At 45.3% G+C, this 23395-nt stretch overlaps 1 protein-coding gene and 1 long non-coding RNA gene across 2 annotated transcripts in view; both read left to right on the top strand.

Annotated features, from left to right (window-relative positions):
• LOC117212200 (dentin sialophosphoprotein) overlaps positions 1–23395 on the top strand; it is a 149410-nt gene that overhangs the window by 46941 nt on the left and 79074 nt on the right. The window lies entirely within an intron of this gene.
• The window catches only part of LOC117212201, a 36774-nt gene continuing 29463 nt past the window's right edge, over positions 16085–23395 (top strand). The window contains exon 1 of the long non-coding RNA XR_004488418.1: positions 16085–16521. This is a non-coding gene — a long non-coding RNA (uncharacterized LOC117212201). The remainder of the gene's footprint in view (positions 16522–23395) is intronic.

The following is a 23395-nucleotide window of genomic DNA, read 5'->3' as shown; positions in this document are numbered from 1 at the left end:
AGCCACACAACCGCAAACCATATTCGCCCACTATACAATCGTTGGTAGCGTCTACCAATAGCCTGCTATATCGTATCGAAATTATTACTCGAAAACGACTCGACGAAATTCCATATAATTTCTCGATGATTCGTCGTGGCAGCTGGCACAAGTCCCGCGATTATCGTGGTTCGATCGTCGACGAGACGATCTATCGGCGAGGATCTCGCGACGCACGAACAGCTGGAGGAAATGTCACGAGAAGGCTGGAGTATGTGGCTGCTGGCATAACTGGTAACTGGTGGCGGTCGGTGACGATAACGAGCGATGCCTATTTCTCCGGCGGATATGCTCGACCAGTCCGGCACAATAAAGTAATTTAATTGGTGCGTCGTTTCCATAAATAGCCTGGCAGATTGCTCGAAACGTCAGGCTCTTTTTCTCCTTCTCTCTCTTGTTCTTCCTCTTCAACGCGCGTATCGCGCGCGATTCGATGAATCGGAGGTTGGATCGAAGATTCCGCTGGTAAAAACTCACTTTATCCATTTCACCTATCGTATCCGATGTCGGGGTGACACCGCTCGATCCTTCGCGCTTGTCACTGTCGATTTTCAACGATCGAGGTTACTCGCGCTTTCGAGAAAACGATATTTAACCGCTTCTTACCTTCGGCAAGTTCGTTGACTCTCACCGCGTTGGCAAAATTTTCACGACTGTTCCATGAAATCGGTCCACGCATATTCTTTCGGCGCGCGAAATACAGAAGGACAGTTTTGCTTGAAAATTTCTCATCTGCCGTCTGCGCTGTTCGTACTTGCACGCTTCAAGTACAACTATGAACGATTCGGCCGAAATATTAGGTTGTCCGGAAAGTGTCTTTCTCTCGCAAACGTATTTTTTCACAACAGTGTACCTTCGTACAAACGCGAAACCAAGTCTGTGAAACGTCGCGGTGTTTATCTCGACAGAATAAAATGGATCGTACGTAATTCGACGAAATAATACAAAACAAAAGACGTCCGTCAATTATTTCCTCATAAAACGAAAGAAACCTTTCGGACAACCTAATAGTTGTACGATACGTCGAATATTACGTGGAACGTGATATTTGAAATCAGGCGTTGCTGACACGCTTGTTATTCGCGAAAATCATTCTCACATATACGTACATCGAATAGCGTAATTAACGAAACGTGCAAGTATTGTGTGTTTCGTATCGGTACCTCCTTCTCTTACGTATCCGGTGTCCGTTTCTCTTAAAACACCTGTGACACCGTTCGATTTCTCGGTCTTGTCGCTGTCGGTTTCTAAGGATCAAGATTACCCGTGCTTGGCAAAGGCGACGTTCTTGTCTTCCTCGCGAGTCGATTAACTTTGTCCTTCTCCGAGGGGAGAATTCCGGTCTGCTTGCGTTATGCAAATTCGACGGAAGATCGTATCGCTGAAATTTGAAGCGACGCGATGGCGTGCTCTTAGATGGGACGATTTTTTTTTTGACGGATTTCACTGACACAGGAAGTTCGACGACTCGAAAATTCGGAGAACCTCGAAATATTTGCGGCAATGCGGTTTTACCGACGTCGATAACGAAATTGCTTTTATTCCTTTTATTGCTAATTTATTTATACAAACGATGTAACTTTTTACAAAGATTCTTTTCCGCGAGAACGTAGAGCGTGGAAACTTTGTTTGCATATCTTGCGGAGTCGCGTAAATATAGCCGAGAAAATAAAATCTCGAAATGTTTCGTCCCTGTGAACCATTTGTTTATCGGAACAGGAAATAATTTGATTATCGGCGTCGCTTCAACCACGTTTCCGCAAAGTTTCAAATCCCTCGGAATTTATTTAAACGTCACAACCTGATATCCTACGCTTTGTATCGCGTTATGTACCCTATGACCGACACTTGCGTCTTTTTAAAGTTAGAAGTAACTGGGTTAGTAGACGCTCTTGTTTTCTTCTTTTCCATGCTGCATTTCTTAACAGCGATCTTAGATTTATCGACCCTATCGTTAGAATACGCAGCTTTGCCAATAACGTGACCGATCGAGTTGATCTCTTCTGTGGGTCGACCGATAAACGCGGACGAGCCACTACGAAACTGATCTACTGTTAAAACGCGTTGTACTCGTTCTTCTGCCTGTACTTTCGTATCTGTATCTCGTTGAATCGATCCGCTGCTTCTCTCTATTTGTTTCGTAACGTAGGCCACCGACCCGTTAACCGAATAAACAAATAAAGGAATTCTCGACTTGTCGAAGTTCCCTTGCGAGTCACGTTTCAAACGAGCGCGTCTCAGTTGCGCGGAAAAAACGGTTGCATGTTACCGTGGCGATAAAAACGAGTCGGTTGCGCGGTCGAGTGGACGCGTTGCACCGGTACTCGATAATATATCGAGCTGGTTAATCGTTTTCAATTAATCGCCAGGTAATTTCGTAATTGGGCGAGTCGATAAACGGCAGGCAAGAAACCGGTAAGATTTATGTATGCGCGTTGCCCGTGTCAAGGTGTACGGGACGCGCGTCAAACTCCACGACGATCCCCTTCTCGTCCTCGTAAATTACTTTCCCAGCGTATGCCTTAATTGAGGCGCGACGCTCCCGTTGGTCGAAAAACGCGAAAACCAGCGGTGTTTGCGAATCACGTAGAGCGCGTCATTGCCGCGTTCAGAGGAAGCCCCGTCGCGTCAAAGAGAAGGAAAATTCAATTTTCCCCGTCGGCGCAACGGCTTTGTAGGGAAAACCGAACGCCACGCGGCCGGAAAAATAGGCAGGCCAACGTGGGATAAAACGATTCGTGGAAATTTTATCGATTACCGCTGTATTCCGCCGATCGTTCGAGTAGAAGCTCGATAACGCGAGCGTCGATTCGACGGACGTCTGCGGAAAATGACGTAACGTATTTCCTTTGAAGCGTCGGACGACTTGGATCTTTCAACCGACCATTCTATCGACGTAGCGCTAAATAAATCGTGTAATACCTGTGGGACTTACAGATTCCTCGTAGGTACGTTAAAAGTAACGTTAAATGATATTTGCGATAAAAGGTTCGCGCATTTCTAATCTGCGTACGTGTAATAAAACAGTGGAGACAAGTTGTGTCCCTGCATCGAATAGAAAAAGTAAACTAATTTTTGGAATTTTTGTCCGGTCGATCGCGTCTTATCGATCGAAAACTATCGAACGAATTTTGTTGAAGTGGTCACCACTTCTCAGAAAACTCTACATCTGGTCTTTTTAGTTTTCTCAAGCACCGAAGCCATCGACAGCGTGTAGACTGCGACGAAGACAGACCATAAACAGTAAACAGGCGACGTTGGCTTCGGGGTTTTTCAGTTATTCGGTAACACAGCTATCGTGCGGATCTGGACCAGCTCAAATTGTATTCTTACTTATAATTACACTTCTATTTAAATATATTTTCTGCCTTACAATTTATCCACGATTTTTCTCTCTTTACACATCGAATAACCTCAACAAATTTTAATGGGGTTTTCTCTGTCATTATAGCTTAGCGCGTTTAGAGGACAAGAAATAGAGTATGTTACATCTGGATCCGTTTTACAGAAGCCGAGAAATAGCCTGGCATTTCAGTCGAATGCGTTTGCGCGTTTGGTTACAAGTTAAGTTTACGTTGGGTTCGTTCCGAGATGATACAATCTTTTCGTAATAAAAGATACGATAAAAATTCGTTCTGTTTAAAAATTGTTCCCCATATATTGTTAGTTCAGGCCGCCTATCGTACACTGCTATTTTTCTGGCATTTTTGCGCAGCATTCTTTCTACATGAAATTATCGTTCTCTCCCGTTGACAGACGCGGAACACACTTTGGACGAATGCGATGACAGTCGTTCTCAATCACTGTGCGTCGTCGGCTGGGTGACGCGAAGGCGACGTTAGTCGACGAGACGAGAGGCACAGCGATTTGTAGACACGGAACGAACGTAGGAACCCCGACGGAATCACGGGGAATAAAAGAAGGAGGGTCGGTGTCGGTTATTGCGCGCGGGGGTACGTTTTATGGGATGTAACGACTCAGGGGATGTACTTAGGGGCCTCTCCTCGTCTAGATGTTATCTAAACCGGCCGCTTCCTGGCGTGCTTCGTTTCCGTACGCACGCGAGCCGAAATTAAAGGAGGACCGACCTTCTTCTCGTTAATTGCTTTCTCATGATCGCGTTCGCAGCTCGTCTATCGGAACGATATGCAAATCGAGGGTCTCGCGTGGAAAAGCATCCTCGATTTTCGTATCGATCGACCATCGTCGAACAAATAAATTTTTATTTTTCTCCGAGAAGGTGGAAAAAGTATCTTTCGTTGCTATACACGGCGGATCTCGATCTTTGTTCTTTAACGAAATATTCGTTATCGTGCATGTTATTCGTCGTACCTATTTGCATTTTTATGTTCCAATTTCATTTTTCTTTTAGCAGGTGAAAGAAATTTTTACGCTTCGAGACTGTCGCGTCTGTGTCGTACGTGTTGTATGAAACATTCCGAAATGCGATTAGCGCTGTAACCAGATGCAACCGTCGCGATTATATTGGTAACATTTGGATTTTATCTCCATTTAGTTTTCGTTTTATTTATCTTGTTTAGAAAAATTAGAGTTCGCGTAGACACTGGCGTTGTCCGGTTACGAGTACGTCTGCACCTATTCGGTCGTTTACTTGCATAGCGTTTTGCGTTTACGTTTCGTTACACTATGTTTCGCGGGCGAAGGGAGCTCGATCAGATCGCAGTTAAGATAGCTGCAGGAATTTTTTGCCGCGCCCCTTATTTGCATCGCGAAACGACCGCAATACGTCTCAATTGTACTCGAGAGGACGCCCTGGAAAAGCGATTTCCACGAAACGCGTTCTTCAAGGCGAAATCTCGTTTCGACGAAACGCTGGAACCGGCCGTGCCACACCGACTATTTTTACACGCTATCCTAGGGAATTTCTAGTTTGCCACGTAAGCGGAAAGACGAGGCCTCCCTGTTTTCCCAATGCACGAGCTTTCGTGACGCGTACCTTCCGCACGGCTCGATAGCGTTCGATTCGTGTCGGCTACGTTCGTTTTCCCGGAAATATAGCGACGACGCGGGTACGTTTCGACCCTCGGAGGATGGCCCGCTCCACCCCTTGTATAAATAAAGTCGTAAAAAAACAATTTACTAGGTCCCTGTCTCTGGAACGTGTCTTTATTAGAAGCGAGGATGGGGAAGAAGAGAGAACAGAGTTTATGGATTTTGAGGTACAGTTGCCCATTAACCCGAGTCCTAAGTAATCGGACAAAATTCCTGATTTATTGTTCTATCTACGTACAGGGTGTATAGTACATACTCGAAGGTAAGAAACATTTATCTTCGATAGGACTATAAAATCTGCGCTAATTTACATACGTGTGAATTATTATCGTTGAAGCGATTCTTTCGATATGCGAGAAGAATATAGAAAGATCATTCGCGTGTTAAAGATCCCGCTGAATCGAAAAATCGAAAAGAACATCGTGTTATATCTAGCAATTTATATATGGCAGCAGGTTGCAAGATGTTGACGCAGATATCGCTTTAATACGATGTTTTAGCGCGTGGCGTTTCGTTCGCCAGCATTCCGGTTCGCTCAGGTGTGCCCCTAAGAAGCGAACTGGAATGTCGACGAAACGTCGGAACAAGGCGTAACACGCTATTAAAAGCACGATCGGTGCCCGCACAGCCACAAACACGTCAAATATGGGCTTATCGTACTCTTTCCCCTATCATCTTCCTTCGATTTCAATAAGCACAAAGAAATAGCTTGATCCGGCTAGCACCTGCAGTCGAGACACTGTGCACCGCCACGTTTACCCGTTGCAAATCCAATATCGTGAAAGGACGAAGAAAGTTTGCCGGCGGGTCAGGTGGCGTATTACTCCGAAAGAGGTAGACGAAGGTCGAGGGAAGCGACTCTCACTCCCTCGCGATATTTCCATATTTCAAGGGATCCAGGCGCGGTAATACCTATCGCGACTAGGTCTCTCGACTTTATTTTCCCTGGGCCTACTCGATATTGCCCGGCAACGGCAGCCTGCCGACGACACGTCGCCGCTTCCCAAACGAGTCTGAAAAACGAGAAAACTTCGATTCCCGGGATCCAACAGGAATACCGATGAGAACGCCCAAGCCAACCGACCAAACCAATACCATCTCGCTGTAAATGCCTGCTCGTTCCAGCTTTCGTGTCTCGCGCGTAACGTTAGGATAATGTCCGGCTATTCGCCACCTCCCCTCGACGCAAACTTTGACCCTATCTTAGGATACGAGGCTGCCTTGGAATTGCCTCTTCCAACAGCGACATTATTCCCGTTTCTATCGATATCGTTATTCGTCTTTTCGTCGTTAGGCGTTCACTTTCATCGTAGTTAATTACGAACATTTCGATCGCACGGAACGTACGAAATCCGACGAAGCCGTTGGTTCGACGTTTACGTTTCAACGATATTTCGAAACAGCTCTCTTGAAACGTACTTTCGTCTAGCCTGCTAGAGGCAGCGATATCTTCTGTGCCGTACCGCGTGTTTCTCGTCGGTAGGAAGCCGTTTCTCGCGATTGCTTATCCTGCGCGCGTTAAGGAACGCGATAAACGCTGTTTTTCATGAAATCCGGTCACGAGATTTAGCCGGTCAATTAACCTAATCGAAACACGGTGCATCTTCTCAGACCGGAACAGCTTGTTATTTCTTGTTGGCGGTCAAACTGGCGGAAAGTTGTTCGCTCGACGGACTCCTCCGTATCGTTGGGTTGTTAACTGTGCAACGCGTTCTCCGTTTTCTTGTCGCGAGGGCGAAACGTCGATCGACTCTTGGTCGATCTTTTCTTTCGTCGAAAAGAAGTATGAAATAATCGGAGACGCTTGTCGATCGCGAACAATGAAGGCAGAAACGAAGAAAGAAACTGGCGTCAGATTTTTCGCTTCGGTAAACGGCGGATGGTCTCGGAAGGGGCCGGCTGTTTCTTTACGGGCAGACGGAAGAGCCCGGCGGCGAAACGCGAGAAAGAGCAGCGAAGAAGGAAAGAGCCTTATCGGCGTTTCTCGAGGAGCCTGTTTCCTCCTCGCTCTCGAGGTAAGCTCTTGTGCAATCTCGTCGACGATGTTCCGCGACCGGTCTTTCTTCTCGCGTCTACTCGTGGCCTATATCCGGATCGAGCGATGTCCAAAAGCTGGAACGACGCCGCGCTCGCGCTCTTTCCTCGTACGTTCGTGTCTCCGCGATTTCCCTGGGATCAGCCGTCTTCGCTGAAATTGGAACATCGGACGCTGTAGGCTTTCGCTCGAAAGATTACCACGTTTCCAGGTCTCCTACCAGGTTCAAGGTCTCCGGAGATTCGTTAAAGCTGGAAAATTTCTATCGAAGAAACCGGAGCGTATTATATGGTCGAGTCGCGAGACCAGTCGGCCAACTGTAACGTGTTTTATTTTATTACGGGCAATTTAACGTAGATGATATTACGACGATTATTGACGTTATTCGGTGCGATAAATCCGCCTTTATCTGAATTCTATTTACAGGAAGGAAATTTTACTCGATGCTTGATTAAATAACCTCCTGTCGTTCGAATCATCCAGTTATTTGAATGTGAATACAGAAATCGTTGAATCGGGGGAGAATCAGCGAATTCCCATTGCGTCCCTTCGATTCGTCCGAAGAAAAAGATCGAGGACGGTTGAAACGAGCCGGTCGATTTCACTCGGAAGAGGACGCGCGTCGCTGCCAAACTACTTCGAAAATTGGCGAAATTTTTCTCCAGGAAATTTCCATCGTTCCTCTTGCAAATATTCTCGAGATTCTCCTCGAAATCTCCGCGATTCTCGCGTTCGAAGGGAAAAGCGCGCTTCGCGACGCGTGCAAGGGCGTCTGAAACGAGCTATCGATTTCGTCCGCCCCGAAACACGCGGCGAATGTGTGTCAATTAACGCGAGCGCGGTTTTCCATCGCGGTCGCGGCCGGGGCGCGCGGATGAAAGTAAGTCTCTCTCGAGGAAGGAGGATAACGGGTGTCCGCGTGTTCGCGATGTAGTCGGCGGCTCTGGTACACGCGAGAACAGGCGTGACGAGTTTGGGGGGCGGTCGGGACGAGAAGCGGGACGAAGGGGGTGGAGGAGGGCGAACGTTGCTCGGGGGTGGTGTACTAGACGTATCGACCAGGTCGGCCACGGTATTGTGGGGTTCTCGACGAGAGAGGAGCTGCTGGTGCTGCGTGTGTGTACGTGTACCGGTGGCGTACGTGTGCGAGACACGGAGGGAAATCGCGGGGGAAGGGGATAGGAACCGGGAAAGCAGGAGAAAGGGAGGCAGAGAGGAGAGGCAGGAGAACGATTCAGACAGAGGGAAATAGGGCAGAGAGAGCGAGAGACGATTGGGAACGAGAAGGAGGGACAGGGAGGGCTGGATGGAACGCTGGCGATGTTCGATTCGCTTCCCGCCTCGAGTTCCTAAGCTACTCGCTCTTCCATGGAAGTTTCGCTGGCTTCCAGACGACGAAATTTGCTTTTGGAACATAGTCGTGGTGGTTGTTCGAGTCGAATTCTTTCATCGTCGAAAAGAATATCCAGAACGGCTGGAAATCTTTCGTAATCTACGAATCGAGGAAAGGGGCTAGACACGCGGAAGAGTTTTCCGAGCTACTCGCTTCTATGGAAATTTCGATGGCTTCCGGACAACGAATCCACCTTCGAAATTTCACAGGGGTTGGACGAAATAATGGAAATACCTCTTATATGTCGTATATCGTCCGTTATCTCGTTCAACCTCCGTGTACACTCGCGTGTATCACGTACATGACGTATATAGAAGGTGTTTCCATTATTTCGTCCAACCCCGTAGATATGGTAGTTGTCCGAGTCGAATTCTTTCGTCATCGGGAAGAATATTTCGAACGACTGGAAGTTTCCCTTAATCTACGAACGGAGGAAAAAGGTGAGACACCCGAGACTCTGGTGGGTTGCTAAGTCATTTACGACCATCGTGAAATTTCATCGTGACTCGTACGCGACGAATCTACTTTTGAAACGTACCTATGCTAGCTCTTCGAATAGAATCGTTCTTCGCGGTAGAAAAGAAAATTTCGCGAAATGTTTCGTGATCTACGTAGCTCCTTCGAGTCGAATCGTTCCATCGTCCAAAGAGTATCACGAACGATTCGAAATTTTCGCCGATCTGCTGTCTAGATGGCGATACAGAGGAGCGTCTCGAGGTCATCGTCACGAAAGGACGATGCACGCGAGGGGTGTGATACGAAGAAGGGAAGAGAACGCGAAAGGTGGTGGCATGGTGGAGAGGATGACAGAGAGGGCCGGTGGTAGAGGCAGAGCAAGAGAGGTGAAAAAAGAAGGAGAAGTACCCTTCAGGCGCTACGTGCGCTACTTTGTCCGTGGAAGGGTGCGGAAGCGAGATATCACGAGGACCCTTTTCCACCTCCGCACACGCCACCACTCTATCTCTCGCCCCCTGCGCTCCGTGCCCTTCTTCCTTCTTCCTTCTTCCCTCCGCCCTCCGACCCGTTTTCCACGCTTTTGCGCCACCGTCCAGCCAACCTTCTATCCGACTACACCTCACTGCCTTCGGGGAGACCGAGCCAACTCCACGGATCACCGAGCTTTCCTCGTGAATCTCACCGACGATGCAACCCATTTTCCCTCGGTTCTTGCGTAACCCTGTCCGTGGACGAGAGCCGGTCGACAACCTATCGGACAGAGAGACCCTCCGATCTGTCGTAAACAATACACGAACACACGTACAGCCACGTTCACCAAGTAATAGAATACATACATCTTGGTTTCGTGCAGCGTGTAATCAGCACTTTATATTATCAAGGAAACGGTTAATTAATTGTGGTGTTCGTACGAGCTAACGATCTAACGTTTTGCACAAATTATCTGCGAGACTTGCAGGAATAATACGATGAATCATAAATTATATGTGTGTTAGTGGTCGCGATATCGATGAAAAACTGGCTCGTTTCTGTCTCATAGCTGTAGAACGAACAACGGTAATAATTTATTATGCAAAACTCGAGCCAAGAATAATACACCGAGAAGAAATTATAAGGAGGATAATTTGTACGGGTTCGACTGCCTGTTCGATTTCGTATAACAGATAATCCCAATTAGATTTTATCGCGTCGTAAGATACCTGTACCAAGATACCTGGACAAAAATCGAAAGTTTCGTGGTTTTACAGTGAGAAAGCCAACGTAGCTACGTACGAACGTGCGTTATATTCGAAGCATCCGAAATGGAAGCGAAGTCAACGTCCAGCTTCGTGATACCAGTTTGCGATTCCATTAGGAAAACGAGTTTCCTCGCGTAAAAGAAGGGTTTCGAAGGGTGTGTAGTTAATCCCTGAGAAACTTACATACGCGTCGGAGCCTCGTAAAGGAGTGAATCGTCTACTGTACCGGTCTATCGACGCCATATATTTTCCGAGATTCCGTAAAGAGGAAAAAGTTATTAAAGACTCGATTTATTCAGCGCCTGGAATTAACTCGTACGTATACCGTGCCAGGAAAGTTTTTCTCTCTTTCTCTTTCTTTCTTTTCGACGATAAATAAATCGAGCGGTCGCTAAACAACGCCATTAGCGTCTACGCGTAACGAATGTCGTGGAATATTCTCTCTAGCAGCCGCTTCGTCTCGATTCGCTGTAACGATTCGATGAGAAAAGATTCGCGTTAATTGGCCGTTGCGACGAGCGGAAACGGAATTAATTTCAAGTAACGCGCCTCTGCAGCCTACTTCCGGTTGCGTTGACCCGTTACTCGCGCGATCAGAATGCATTCTTTCCTCGGGAAACGATCTAGACGACTCGGCAGCGTAGATTCACCGAAGAAAGTCAGCTTCGAACTAACAAATCAGTGTTTTAGAGGTGGCACTGGTCGATTTCTTAGTTTCATCGTACGAGTACACGCCAAGATTAATGTTCGATCTTCCAGAAACAAGTTGCTTACTTCTATACGAGTATACTTATTGCAAGAAGGTGACAAACGATAGCAAGCTTCGAGATAGATTTGAATTTATGGAGACGATATCGGTGTAGCTCCCGAACGACACAAACGAAGGCCGCTGGCCGAAAACACGATAAGCCACATTTTCTATCTTCCACGGCTTTAAGATTCACCGTGTTGCTGATCGATCGTACTACCGAAATTCTACTTTAACACGCTCGCAGCTCGTTGAAAATGATATAATTATCGTTTGTCCTAATCGTTTTACTTTTGGCTTTTATAGACTTTCGACGGCTATTTCTAAAGAAAGCTTACATCCTTGCGCCTAAGAAGTGATGTCGTATTAACATTCTCGTTTGTAATCGTACGGCGATACTAAAATGAGAAAATCAACAAGAACGTGCCTATCGTGTCTTTCCCCGGTGATCTTTAAATGTTAACGACTAGCCAGCGTTTTTTCGTGACTCTAATGAACCGCCATGCTCGACGCCCACTGCGTCCGGCCACGAAACTTTCGTTTCCAAGCCCTACGATCTCTCTTTGAATAGAATGACTTTATCAACGCTGGATCGTTGGTCGGTCGATGCTTCGCATATTTACCGAGAACGTTGGAATTTTACTTGGCATGTTGATTACGACCAGGGTGACCAGTGAATGATATTAGATACTTGCCAGTAGCGTGAGATATTTAAACGAAAGATATACGAGCGAGAGTCAGAAGTTGAGCGTACCTTTAAAGATACGAGATTCGTGCAATAACGACTGTATCTTTTACTATGAATTTTTATTCTTACGTACTTTACATATTTTCGATGGATTTTCAGTTGAAAAGTTTAAAAGTCGCGTGTAAAAGTTTTCGAGTAAATTTCGTGCCCTGCAGCTGTATACTCACTTTTGAAATATCTTTACGTTTCCATGTAACCGCGTACTTTGAATATAAGATCGAGAAGAGTCGGAGAAATTAGAGGAGTTTAAGCGGATGGGTCTCAATTTCCGCCGACATCCACATCGCGTAATCTTCTGCCGGAGGCTCGGATTTTAAAAAGTCGTTCCACGATAAAAAGATCCTGCTCCGTGAAAGTCGTTGTGTTCCGCTCAGGGCGGTTCGTTACGTGTAATCAGACGTATGCGTCTCGCGGGAATCGTGTCGCTCGATTATTTCGATCACAGCGATCCTAACAATAAGCGAAGCAAAGAGCTTTTAACGAAAGAGTCGCACAGTAGCCACATTGGGATCGATAACGATAATTGAACTAATCGGCTTGCATCGAACTCGCGTACAGCGCGAATTCCAGCGATCTTTTTCCACTTTCTTCGATATCGCGCGACTTAAGCTTTCACGAGTCGCTGAAACGTTTGGCGCGTCGACGCGTCTTTGAGCGGAAACGCGTGACGCTTGCAGGCAACGGCGGCTACGAGAAGAATCGTGGCTCGCTTTTGGGACACATCCCTCGCGGTTACGTTGACGAGGGCACGCGAGCACGTACCAGGGGTGGCTTTGTGGGAGCGTGCACATAAGCGCCACGTCAGCGAGACTAATGATGCGAAAGATGAAAGAAAGGTGATTTATGTCGGGCTGCGAGCGATCCACGGAAAAAAGGGAGGACGAACGAGGGCACTGGCTTGGCGCGGGCCGATCGAACTCGAACAATACCCCGTGTACGCGACGCGGCCTGTTTAACGCGACCCAATTAGAAACTAATTCGTCTGCTCGACGTCGCGTACCTATTTAGCCCGGGAATCGAGCGAGGTAGGCAGAGAAAGCTGTGGCGAAACAATGATATTTAAGGGACAACGGCGTGCAATACGCGAAATATAGGTCGATCGAGGTGCGTTTCGCTTGAATTTCATCGTCGATAACTTTCAGACGAGATGAAAGACGACGGTCTTTTTGACACGCGTCGTTTACGTATCGATAGATACTTGGAAATTATACGCGGAATATCATTTCTGAAAGGTGTACGCCTGTACATTTCTCGTTACGTCTTCGCGCGAAATTTAATCGAATACCATCTTTCAGATCGTACTCGGTTTATCGACGTACGCTTTACTTCGAAGAAAATCCCGTAAGAGGAAGCGTGGTGTAGTTAAATCAGGCGATCTAGGTGGGCAAAAGATGATATCGTCGACGTAGCTTGCGTAAGATCGCCGTCATCGATGAATTACTTCGATCGACGTTTTAACGATTCTCCCGAACTGTACAACGCTGCATGATTATTTTGCCCTGCATTCGTAGAGCGATCGCCAAAGCGGAACAAAAAACGATGCATCGTTCCAAAATGGACTGTGAGATGCAACGTAACTGTATTAGACCCGTGTCGATGAAATGCTCCTGCGGTATCTGGTAATTCTGTAATTTTCGTTTTACCAAAATCCTATCGATTTTTCGTCTTATTCGAACATCCAGGTAAAACGCTGAATTGAATCGAAGAACCGCGGAATATCGTACGAGAAATCGCAAAGAATTACGACGAATAACTGTTACTAATAATATAAACGATAATATTTTTCTTTCTTTTTTTTTTTATTTATTAAAATTTACAATCAATTCTCGCATTGAGAATTTACAGTAATTTTTTCTGGCGTGGCGCAGTGACATGGCTAATTATTTATAATGAGTTAATACTTAATATAGATAAGTATATTTTATAGGTATGTATTATAAATAAGTAGATATTAATTAATTTAGATAACTAATTGAATCTAGCGTTTAGGTCTAGCGTCTCTTCGCTGTGTCTCTTCAGCTTGCGGATCTGGTCCGACGTATCAAGTAGTCCAGTAATTAGGGGGTTTCGATGTTTGTTGACTCTTTTGCTACATCTGTCGCTATATTTTGCAATTTCCTCTTTGACCGTTGGTATCTTGAGGTCGCGATGTATTAGTTCGTCGGTGACATACCAGGGTGCATTTATAATGGATCTCAGCGTTTTCGATTGGAAGCGTTGAAGTATTTCAATGTTGGAATTACTTGCTGTTCCCCATAGTTGGATTCCGTAGGTCCAGACAGGTTTCATTACGGTCTTATAGAGGGTAATTTTATTCTGTGTGTTTAGTTTGGAGCGTCGGCCCGTTAGCCAATAGAATTTTTTGAGTTTGTCCTTCAGCATAAACGATAATATGAATAATAATTGGTAAATGTCATTGCTCGTTAAACGTTACTTTTTTAATCACCGCTCGTATGGTAGATCGCGCGTCAATTCCGCGAAGCAATTTAAAAATCGTATTTTTCATCCGTGCCATCGCACGATTTCGTTTTTAACATTCTTAACGCCTTGGATCCAGCGATCTTTTTCTTTCTCGGCCCGTGTCTTGGCATCTCTCGGACTATGTCAAACAATGGAGTTTCAACAAATGTAATTTCATAGAAGAAAGGCACGAAGCCAAAATTAACTCGCGTCTAAGAGCTAAGAGACGACCCAGTTAGCACGGTGATTGTTCAGCTGGGGAGTTTCAACGAAAGAAAATACGTGTTCTTGCTTCCGGTATAACCCGATGCTATCGAGAGACGCGCTTCGATACCGCGGGAGCGGTCGGAAATCCTAGATTCTCGGCGAGCGAGGCCACCGAGAATGGCAATTAGTTGCAACGATGTCACCGCAGTTACTTAATTAATACACAGGCGGCATTGTCGGCAACGCCCCAGCTTGGCGTGTTTCGCGTGTCGTGACAGCCGCGGCTCGACTCCGGACTCCATTACAAAATCGAGCGGTCGAGCTTGAAACGTTCTGGATAATTACCAACGAGTCTGTCCGCTTACTTCTCTGCTCGCAGCGCGGAAATGCGCGCGATTAGCGATTTCGCATAGCGGCGACGCGCTTGTCTTTGCAGCGGAACAACGATCGATCCATTTCTTTGCAACCACCGTGTTGCCGTGTTGGTGAAAAACTGTGGCAGCGCGGCAGGATTTTTAAAAATACATTTGGTGTTTACGTTATAAACGTGTCGCGACTTCTTCTTCCTCGATGATTCAGTCGCGAGCTCTTCCACCGTTTCGTACTTTTACGTAGTTATACTCGTATTGTTGTTTGAAGCAGTTTCTGTTATTTCCGACGTCGTGGCGTGGTTTTCATCGGATATCAGGTTGTCCGAAAAGTGTTTTTCTTTTACAGACAAGTGTTTCTCTTTATACAAACGTGAGACGTAATCTATCGAACGTTGTGATCTTCATCTTGATGAAACAAAATGGATCGTACGTAATTCGATAAAATAACATAAAACGAAAAATGTTGTGTTTCCATCATTTTCTTATAAAACGAAAGAAACTTTCCAGACGATCTGATACATTCCTCGGTTATCAGGACGCACTTCGAGCGTCGTTTCGAACGAATAGAAAAGACGAAAGAGCTGTTTCGGGAGACTGTAACGAGGAATTAGGTAGATCAAAATGCATTGTCCTTCTTATAGTTTGATCGAACCTTTTTTCCGCTCGTGATTCGCGATAATTAAGCTTCGAGTTCCTCCGGAGCTCGTTTAATTTTGCAAATCGGAGGTCGCGCGTGACAAGGTGCGTATTTCGTTCGCAGCGTTAGAAGTTAATCGGAGGTCGAGTTAACGCCCACAAATCGCATCGTTGCGTATGCTTCTCGTAGCGCGACGCGATGTCTTACTTTGAATAGCGCGCGTGTGCCGTGCATTAATCGCGGAAAACTTGCCACTCGTTATTTACTGTGCCACTCTCGAACAATGCTCGCTTACGAATAGTAAAGTGGAAGTTGCGAATAAGAAGAATCCGCAGGGATCGATTCGCGGTTCATGCGAGACGCACGAGTTTGTTCTACTTTTCTCCGTGCGCTTCGACAACGTGTCTTCCTTGTTTCACTGTCTATCGGTTGGCCTGAAAAATCATATATCGTTGGGAAACGACACTGTGACCACAATGAACGATTATTTTATCGTCGTAATCGTTGTTTAAATTATCCTATCGCTGGTTATTTTTCAAGGAAGTTACGTATACCCGATCTATTTATAACGTACACAGAGCTTAACGAAGTATAATAATTGGTTCACGATGATTCAGTAAACACACGAGACAAAGCGGTTCTTCCGCTTACAATTTACTCGAAACATTTTGCCAAGAAAGCAATTATTTTTCCTCCTTAGTCATCGACCGAGGTCAACGCGAATTGGTCGCCCGAACGCGCATCAGTCATAAGTCAGCATGCATAAGTCACGGCACACTTACAATTAGTACACTCAGGATAGACGTACGTACATGTACATACAGCACCGGTTATAACTTGTCGTTAGTAACAGGTGGTTTCGGCCGGTGCCACCTGTAATTACCGGTTGCGAGCAACCGATAACGATTAAGGCCGGCCAGGCCGGGTCAGCTGCGACCCTCTGCGACTTACCTGCATGCGAACGGTGACAAGATACAACGGCGCGGCGTGCACGCACGATCGCTCGCGACGATACGTCGTTAATCGAGATGTCGGCCTACGCGATACGACTTCTCGTTTGTAAAGCGCGGACGAACGACACGGCCGGGTGCACCTTGTGCCTTGTCGATCGTCTGCCAGTGCGCCGTGAACTTTTTTTTCCAGTCGTCGATCGCGCTGCATGGAGGACACGCGTTGGTAAGTTCACCAGGATAGTAATTACTTTTTGCCGCGCTTCTTGTTCCGCGGAACGTCTTAATTCGATTAGGTAACCGGTTTGTAGATGGGCGTGTAAGAAGAATTTTTACGAGGGAGAACTACCAAATTTTTCCTCCGTATGATTATGGATCATCGTCGTTCGATCAAATTACGAATTGCGTCTTGGTCGATTTGTACGTCATTTGGGTTACGATTAAACGTATCGTCGTGCGATTCATAGTAACCGTTAGACCGCGGATTTTTACGCGCTTGTGGGCAATTTGTAGAAAAGACAGTGCGCAGAATGCAATGCGACACTACGTGGAAATACGTCAAATGTTGGAAGCAAAGTACTCTTTGCACAGTTTTCCAAGTTCCAGTTTCTAACCTACTTATATTTAAAAAAATACGTATTTGCATATCTAGAAATTCCTTAGCTTTAAATTATCTTATCGGTGATATCGGCAATATATAAAAATCCTATTATATCTTCTTTTCATATTTGCTTAGTACGAAACTGCGTACTTTCAAACAAATTGCCAATTTTTCGTAACATCGAGTCAAGTTCTCATTTGTATCGCAAGAAAGTTTAAACGTTCGGCCAAAGTATCACTCGTATGGTAGATTAGACTTGTAACAAGTACCCCGGAACTTTTTCGTATTTTCTTTATAAAGCGCAAAGAAATGAAAACTGAAACACCCGTAATGCCGATCGCGTTAACGAAAAACTACATTGCCGGCTTAGTGTATATTTTCTTTAAAAAAAAAATAAAAAAAAAATAAAAACCGATATTTTAGATTCTAGGAAGCTTTCGTTCATAACCTTGACAGTCGGATATGGAGCGAATAGCAGAACGTGGAATTTTGGCAGAAATCGATTCGCTTAAAATCGACGAACGAGCGAGGGAGCATCGACGGTCACCGGCAAATTGGCAATATGTTGGCGAGTCATCGTTCATCGCGATTCACTCGTCGTGATCGTCTATTTATAACCGCTGGTTCCCATCGATTCGCGAGCGTATCGCCAGACCGAAAGATACTCGTTTTTCCGTGAAAAACGTACAGGCTAGAACAGGTTGGTCACCGTGGGATTTACCGTTATCGTCATTTCGATTCGCGACGTTAGTCGTTTTAGGCATTTCCGATCGGAAGACGAGTCTCCGCCATCGTAGTCACTCGTCGTTTTACTGTTAGCCAATCGTATACAGTATACATAGTCATCAGGGAAAACAAAGGCTGCGGTGCCGACTACACTCATTGCGAATGATCGCCGCGACGTCGTCGCGGATACGTACTCCTCTGCATTCGTCTGGCTCCTTTTCTTACCGTTTCTCCGCGAGCGGAACTCCTTTTCCTCGAATTCTTCGAGGACTCGCGATCTCCCGGTTTTGCGCGTCCGCTCACGTACCGCTTTGTTGCCTGCTTTTCGTAGTCGTTCGAAGCGTCGATAGATCATCGATCGAAGGAAAGAGATCGACGCGGTGGCTCCTTCTTTAACGTATAGATGATGCAGAAGATAGACGGAATTTTATTGTTCGAATGGCTAGGCGATTACTAGACTGCGGATTTGCAATTGCGTATTTTGATAGACAGAACCGAAGAGACGGAGTCTACGTAGAAATTTTTCTTTCATCCTCGAAAAAATTGTATTTCGTTTCGTTTGTTGTATCGTAGTCCTCGCCTTTCCGCTTAGGATGGCTCCCGGCTTACGCCGTTATATCACGCAGCAAGAATTGCATTACGTACACCACTTTGGCTATTTTGATCTTCTACGTATGTGTCATTTTTTTTTTTTTTTAATTTTACACCTTGAGCTTCATTCTAAATCCATACAAATCCTAGCGATTAGAATCGAACGTCTGGAAAAAGAAAATTAGTTATTTCATAAATTAAACATAAATTAAACATAAATAAATAGATGTAAATTTCAAAGAGATGCGTAAAAGATTGCGATATTTAGCGCCTCTTTCGTTACTCTGTAATTGATCGATGACTTCCGAGCAGTTGAAATATCGATCGGCCGGTTCTGCGTCCGAAAGTTGGATATTTCTTTACCTTGAAAATCCTATGCGAATATTTGTAGCACTGCAAGGTTGATCGAGGATAGCGGAAGTGGAAGCTGGTCTCCTGGCGTAGTTCTCGCACGATCAGTTTCCTACTGTTGGCCATTCTTCCGATGAATCTGCATGACAAAGGCGGCTAAATTAACCGAACCTCTTATCACGACCATCTTTGTTCCGGCACTCTTTTCTTCTTTTCGTTTCGACCGTATCCTGCGCGAATTAATATCCAAAAATTATCATAATTTATTATCTCGCGTTGCACGAGGAGCAACGTTGGTGGACCCGTTCCGCTAACAAGCGTTTTGCGCTCCTGTATTTACATATTTATACTCGATTTCTGAGAGACACGCGAAGAAAAAACAGCCTACCGTGGTGAAGAAACGCGGATGACGAAACAGGAAGGAAGCGAGGAAGGACGGAAGGAAGGAAGGAAGGAAGGAAGGAAGGAAGGGAAAAAGGAAAGGAGGCTTAAGACTTCGAGGGTGGTTTTACGCGTCGTTTCTCTCACCTTCCATTCGCTGCAGACTAGAGGGTGTCTCTGAATAATTTACCAATCCCTTTTGCCTTAATTTCACGCGAAAGCTTTCTCCTCCCTTTTGTTTCGGTCGCCATTGCCTTCGTCTTCCTTTTTTTCCAAGAGCTGGAAAGTTTGTCGACGCGAATACACCGTTTAGGTCAGGGTCTCGCAACCTTTCTCCGACTGCCACGCTCTTTTACGACAGACAAATAACCCGCGAACCTATTCGCCATATATGAAAGGAAATTTTAAAGAGATCGCTTAAAAAATAAAAGAGTATCTCAAGATGTAGCGCGTCGAAGCTTTCAGCTCTTTATACATTTGCGAGTTATCGAGTATAAAATAGAAACTCGACACACAGTCCGATTATAAGTATAGAGAATAGAATAGATAAACTTTATCTCATTTTCGTTCCATTCGTGTATTTTATGTTATCTCGAGTTCAATTTACGCGTAATAAAATATTCTACTATGTCGATCTTACATTTATGGAAGAAAAATAGATCGGACTTTTCAAGTCAACGTAAACAACGCTGTTTCTTTTGGCATACTTCGTTCCTCCTCGTATTAACCACTATACGTAAAAATTACAAATTTCTACTCGATTTTATGCTCGCGAGATGCAACGTGTAATTGCGTGTAATCTCGTATTCGATTTACTTCGAAAGAGAAATTTCGCGATTGCAAGTTCGCGACGTTTGGGAATCGATGCGATTTAAGTGGTTATTTCATCACGTGGATGACGAATGCGTGTATGAAATAATGGTTTCGCCGAGTCGACCTTCTCGACGCTCGTCATCGAGCACTCTCTCGACGCGGAACCAAGGAACCGTGACCATAATTTTCAAGCTGCCAACAATGCCGATCATCGGCCGCCTTGAGAACGTTCCAGATACCTCGATCGAAAAGCCAACGTAAAATCTGTCTATATGATCGTTTGGATTCGTCGCTTCGGTATGTTACGTTGTCGGAATGCACGTTGTCTCGATGGTTTCGTTAATTGGCTCGAGTTCGATCGTTACGGAATCGAGTCCGAGGATTTCCTTATTTATACGAGATTTTTTTGCTCGTTCGTGCCCGTTCGCGAAACAATGCCTCCGCGAAGGCCGCCGGTTATGCAAACGCGTTTGCACTTTTTGCCACTGACGTTCGTGACGTTTCGCAGCGATGCCGCGAACTATTATGTAAAAATGGCCTTGGACGAGTGCAGAGGTTTAATTCACGCTTCGCGTCGCGTGGTAACACGTTACTGACCCGTTTCTCTCTTGTCTTCTTTTTTCCTTTCGATAGCTTCTCGGCCTTTTTAGATACTTTCCAGTCTGTGCAATCGTGGAAACACGATTCAGCGCAGTCGATATTGTGCAAAGTTGTCGGTTTCCATGTAAACCATACATATATATATATATATATATATTACCTTTCATAAACAATCGTATAATTGATGGATGTGTAGTAACGGTTTTTTTTTTAGTAACGATACAACGTATTGATAATTAGGAGCGGCATTCGTTACTTTTTTTACCCGATTATAAATGTAAATTACCTATCAATACGTTTTTGCATTTTTTTTGTAGATATACTGCTACTCGTATTTGATATTCTAATATCGCTGCTCGCATTAAACGTTGGAATCTTTCCTATCAATCTTTTATCTTTTTAATTTGATTTATTACGCGCACCGTTAGAGCGACATGATTCATATACGAACTGTCGCAAGGCATGTACATTCCGACGATCATTTTTGCTCGAAACGACCAAGTATCCGGTGCCTTATGAACGGGAATGTACGTATGACACCGTGGAGAATCGATTGTTTTAAAAGATCATTCGTCTTCTATCGCCTGTCGCATGGTTGTTCACGAGTAGCGATAGGCGTATCTATCGTTGCACGTTCAGCATAAGTGAAAACGTGCAGCGGATGGTGATATCCGCGTACACGTGGTTCGCGCGAGCCACGTGTGCTACGACGAAGCGGGTGCAGGTAACACGTCATGACGTGATTCAGTGTACGCCACGAGACTGTGAGAAGAAACGTTCTCCCTCTGCCGAGGCGTCATTAGGCACAAGGCTAGAGTAAACGCGAGTCGTTGCACAAAGGCAGCCAGTGATGGAAAGCGAGGAAGAACGTTCAAGTAAGAGACAGAGAGAGAGAAAGAGAGAGAAAGGAGTAGCGCGTAGAGATAGCAGCGCACGGTATTGACAGCTCGTTCGCTAGCTGATAACGAGCTAGACAACGAGAAGGACGAACGCGTCCTATTTTTCCGTCAGAAACTTTCGCTCTACCGTTCGTCGCTTTTCTTCGTTTTCCACTAAAATCTAGCGAGCGACTAAATCTTAATTCACCGAGCGATCGAGGTCTTCTAATGGCATTTTACTTGCGATCCTCGTTCGTAAATGTCTTACCTCAGTTTCTTTTATGAATCCATCGCGCCGTTCTACGATCTTGATGTTATTTTTCGGCAATATTTTATCAAGAAATAATACAGACGTAGATAAATCAAAACGTACGTATAGACATATGAAGGTATCGAGATGACGAAACAAAAGATTTCAGATGATTTCGTCGACCGTTTTTTCATCTCAGAGTCTGGTATTTCCATACTTTTGATAAACGAGATTGATAAAGACGAGAGCAGAGGGGGATGCAAGCGTTCAGATGATTTTAGACTATGCGCTATGCTTTCGCTGACTCGTCCTTGGAACAACTTTATCGATATTATTCGTTAACAAATGTCGCTTATACCGTCCAAAAGCAACATCGAAATCGCAGGGCAACGATAACAAATTCACGAAGGCAACTAGATTCGTAAGATGTTTAGGCAACGTCCGCAAACGCGTCAGTGCCCCGATACTTATCGATTCTTGGATGTCCTAGAACAGTTATTATAGTGGCGTGAAAACTGGAAAAAGTAGAAAATTAATAAAGTTTCAAGATATTTTATTTTGTATTTTAAAACACGTAATACGTTCTTGAAAGTTTCTTACGGTAAGTGTTGGAATATTTTTGCGAGTCACTGTGTAGATATATTAAAAAAAGAGACACGCGCGTCGAAGTCGATCCGCACGTTCGTCGCAACGGTGGATCGACACCACGAGCCTCGCGAAATGCCGAGGCCGCGTATCGAGTAACTCGCCACTCGGTTTTCTCGCACACCGCTGACATCGAGAATTAATAACACGGAACGCAAGATCGCCAGGCTAACGTAAATGGCGAGAGAGGAGAGCGTTCTCCGTTTGACGCTGATGCTGGGATCCGTTCAAGCCACGTTTACATAAGGCGACTGTAGTCGAATCGACTAGGTCGTTCGATCAGAAATAGAAGAAACGGCTATTTCTGATCGAACGATTACATGTCCTTTCAACTTGTTTGATACCGCGTTTACGCGCCTCCATCGAACCAGTCGTTCGAACGATACTTCTAAACCAGGTTTTCTAACAGGTTCTTTTCTTGAACAGGTGTAAGCTTCGATATACGTTCGAACAGCGAAGTTAGGAATTAAAGCATCGATCAGTGACACCGATCGACGCGGTCAAGCTCAAAGTCGTGCTTGTACGTACGCATAGTAACACTCGGAATTTCGAGTTGCAAAAGTGGTTTATCGTAACATATGAAATTTCCTTACGATATTCGTACCTCCTCGAGAGCGAAGCTCTCAGAAAAGAAAAGTTACTCAACGTTTTCGACTTAGTTTTGCACGTAGAACCACAGCCTGATCGATCGACCGCGTGATACGAACGTACGCAATTGCAACGATCCGACGATATTTGGTAGCACCGCGTGCTTCTTGCGAAAATGCGCGAGAAACGATGGTTCGCCTGCACCAACCCTAACGTTCGACTCTCGCGCTTTGCTCGATCGACAAATCCTGTTGGATCGAATAAACGCGACATTAATCAAGCTGTAACCTTCTGCAGCAGCTAGAGCAGCGCACCTGTTGCAGTAAGACGTCATTTCGACTACGTTCTGCTTTTTAATGGACGTCCGCGTCTTCGTGACAGGGGTGTGCTACCCTAGCCCCTTGTCATCCCTCTAGAAGGTTACTCGTGGACGACGCCATCCAGCGAAAGGATACGATTTATCAATTGCGCGTCGAGGAAGCGGCTCGTCTCGTTTCATCGCGATAGGATCCCTGTGATTCTCAGAGTCTGATCGTTATCGCGAAATTCGTAATTAGCGTCTCTCTTCTCACAGTCTAATTATTTTATATCGCCGGTGTACCATTATGCGGTGTATCGTATACAGCGCGACGATAAGCATCGAAACGCGGACGAACGTTATTGAAAACGCGGCTAA

Source organism: Bombus bifarius, unplaced genomic scaffold, assembly GCF_011952205.1.
Source record: "Bombus bifarius isolate JDL3187 unplaced genomic scaffold, Bbif_JDL3187 scf7180000008286, whole genome shotgun sequence".
NCBI classification, from domain to species: Eukaryota; Metazoa; Arthropoda; class Insecta; order Hymenoptera; family Apidae; genus Bombus; species Bombus bifarius.
This window is presented reverse-complemented; position numbering and strand designations above follow the sequence as displayed.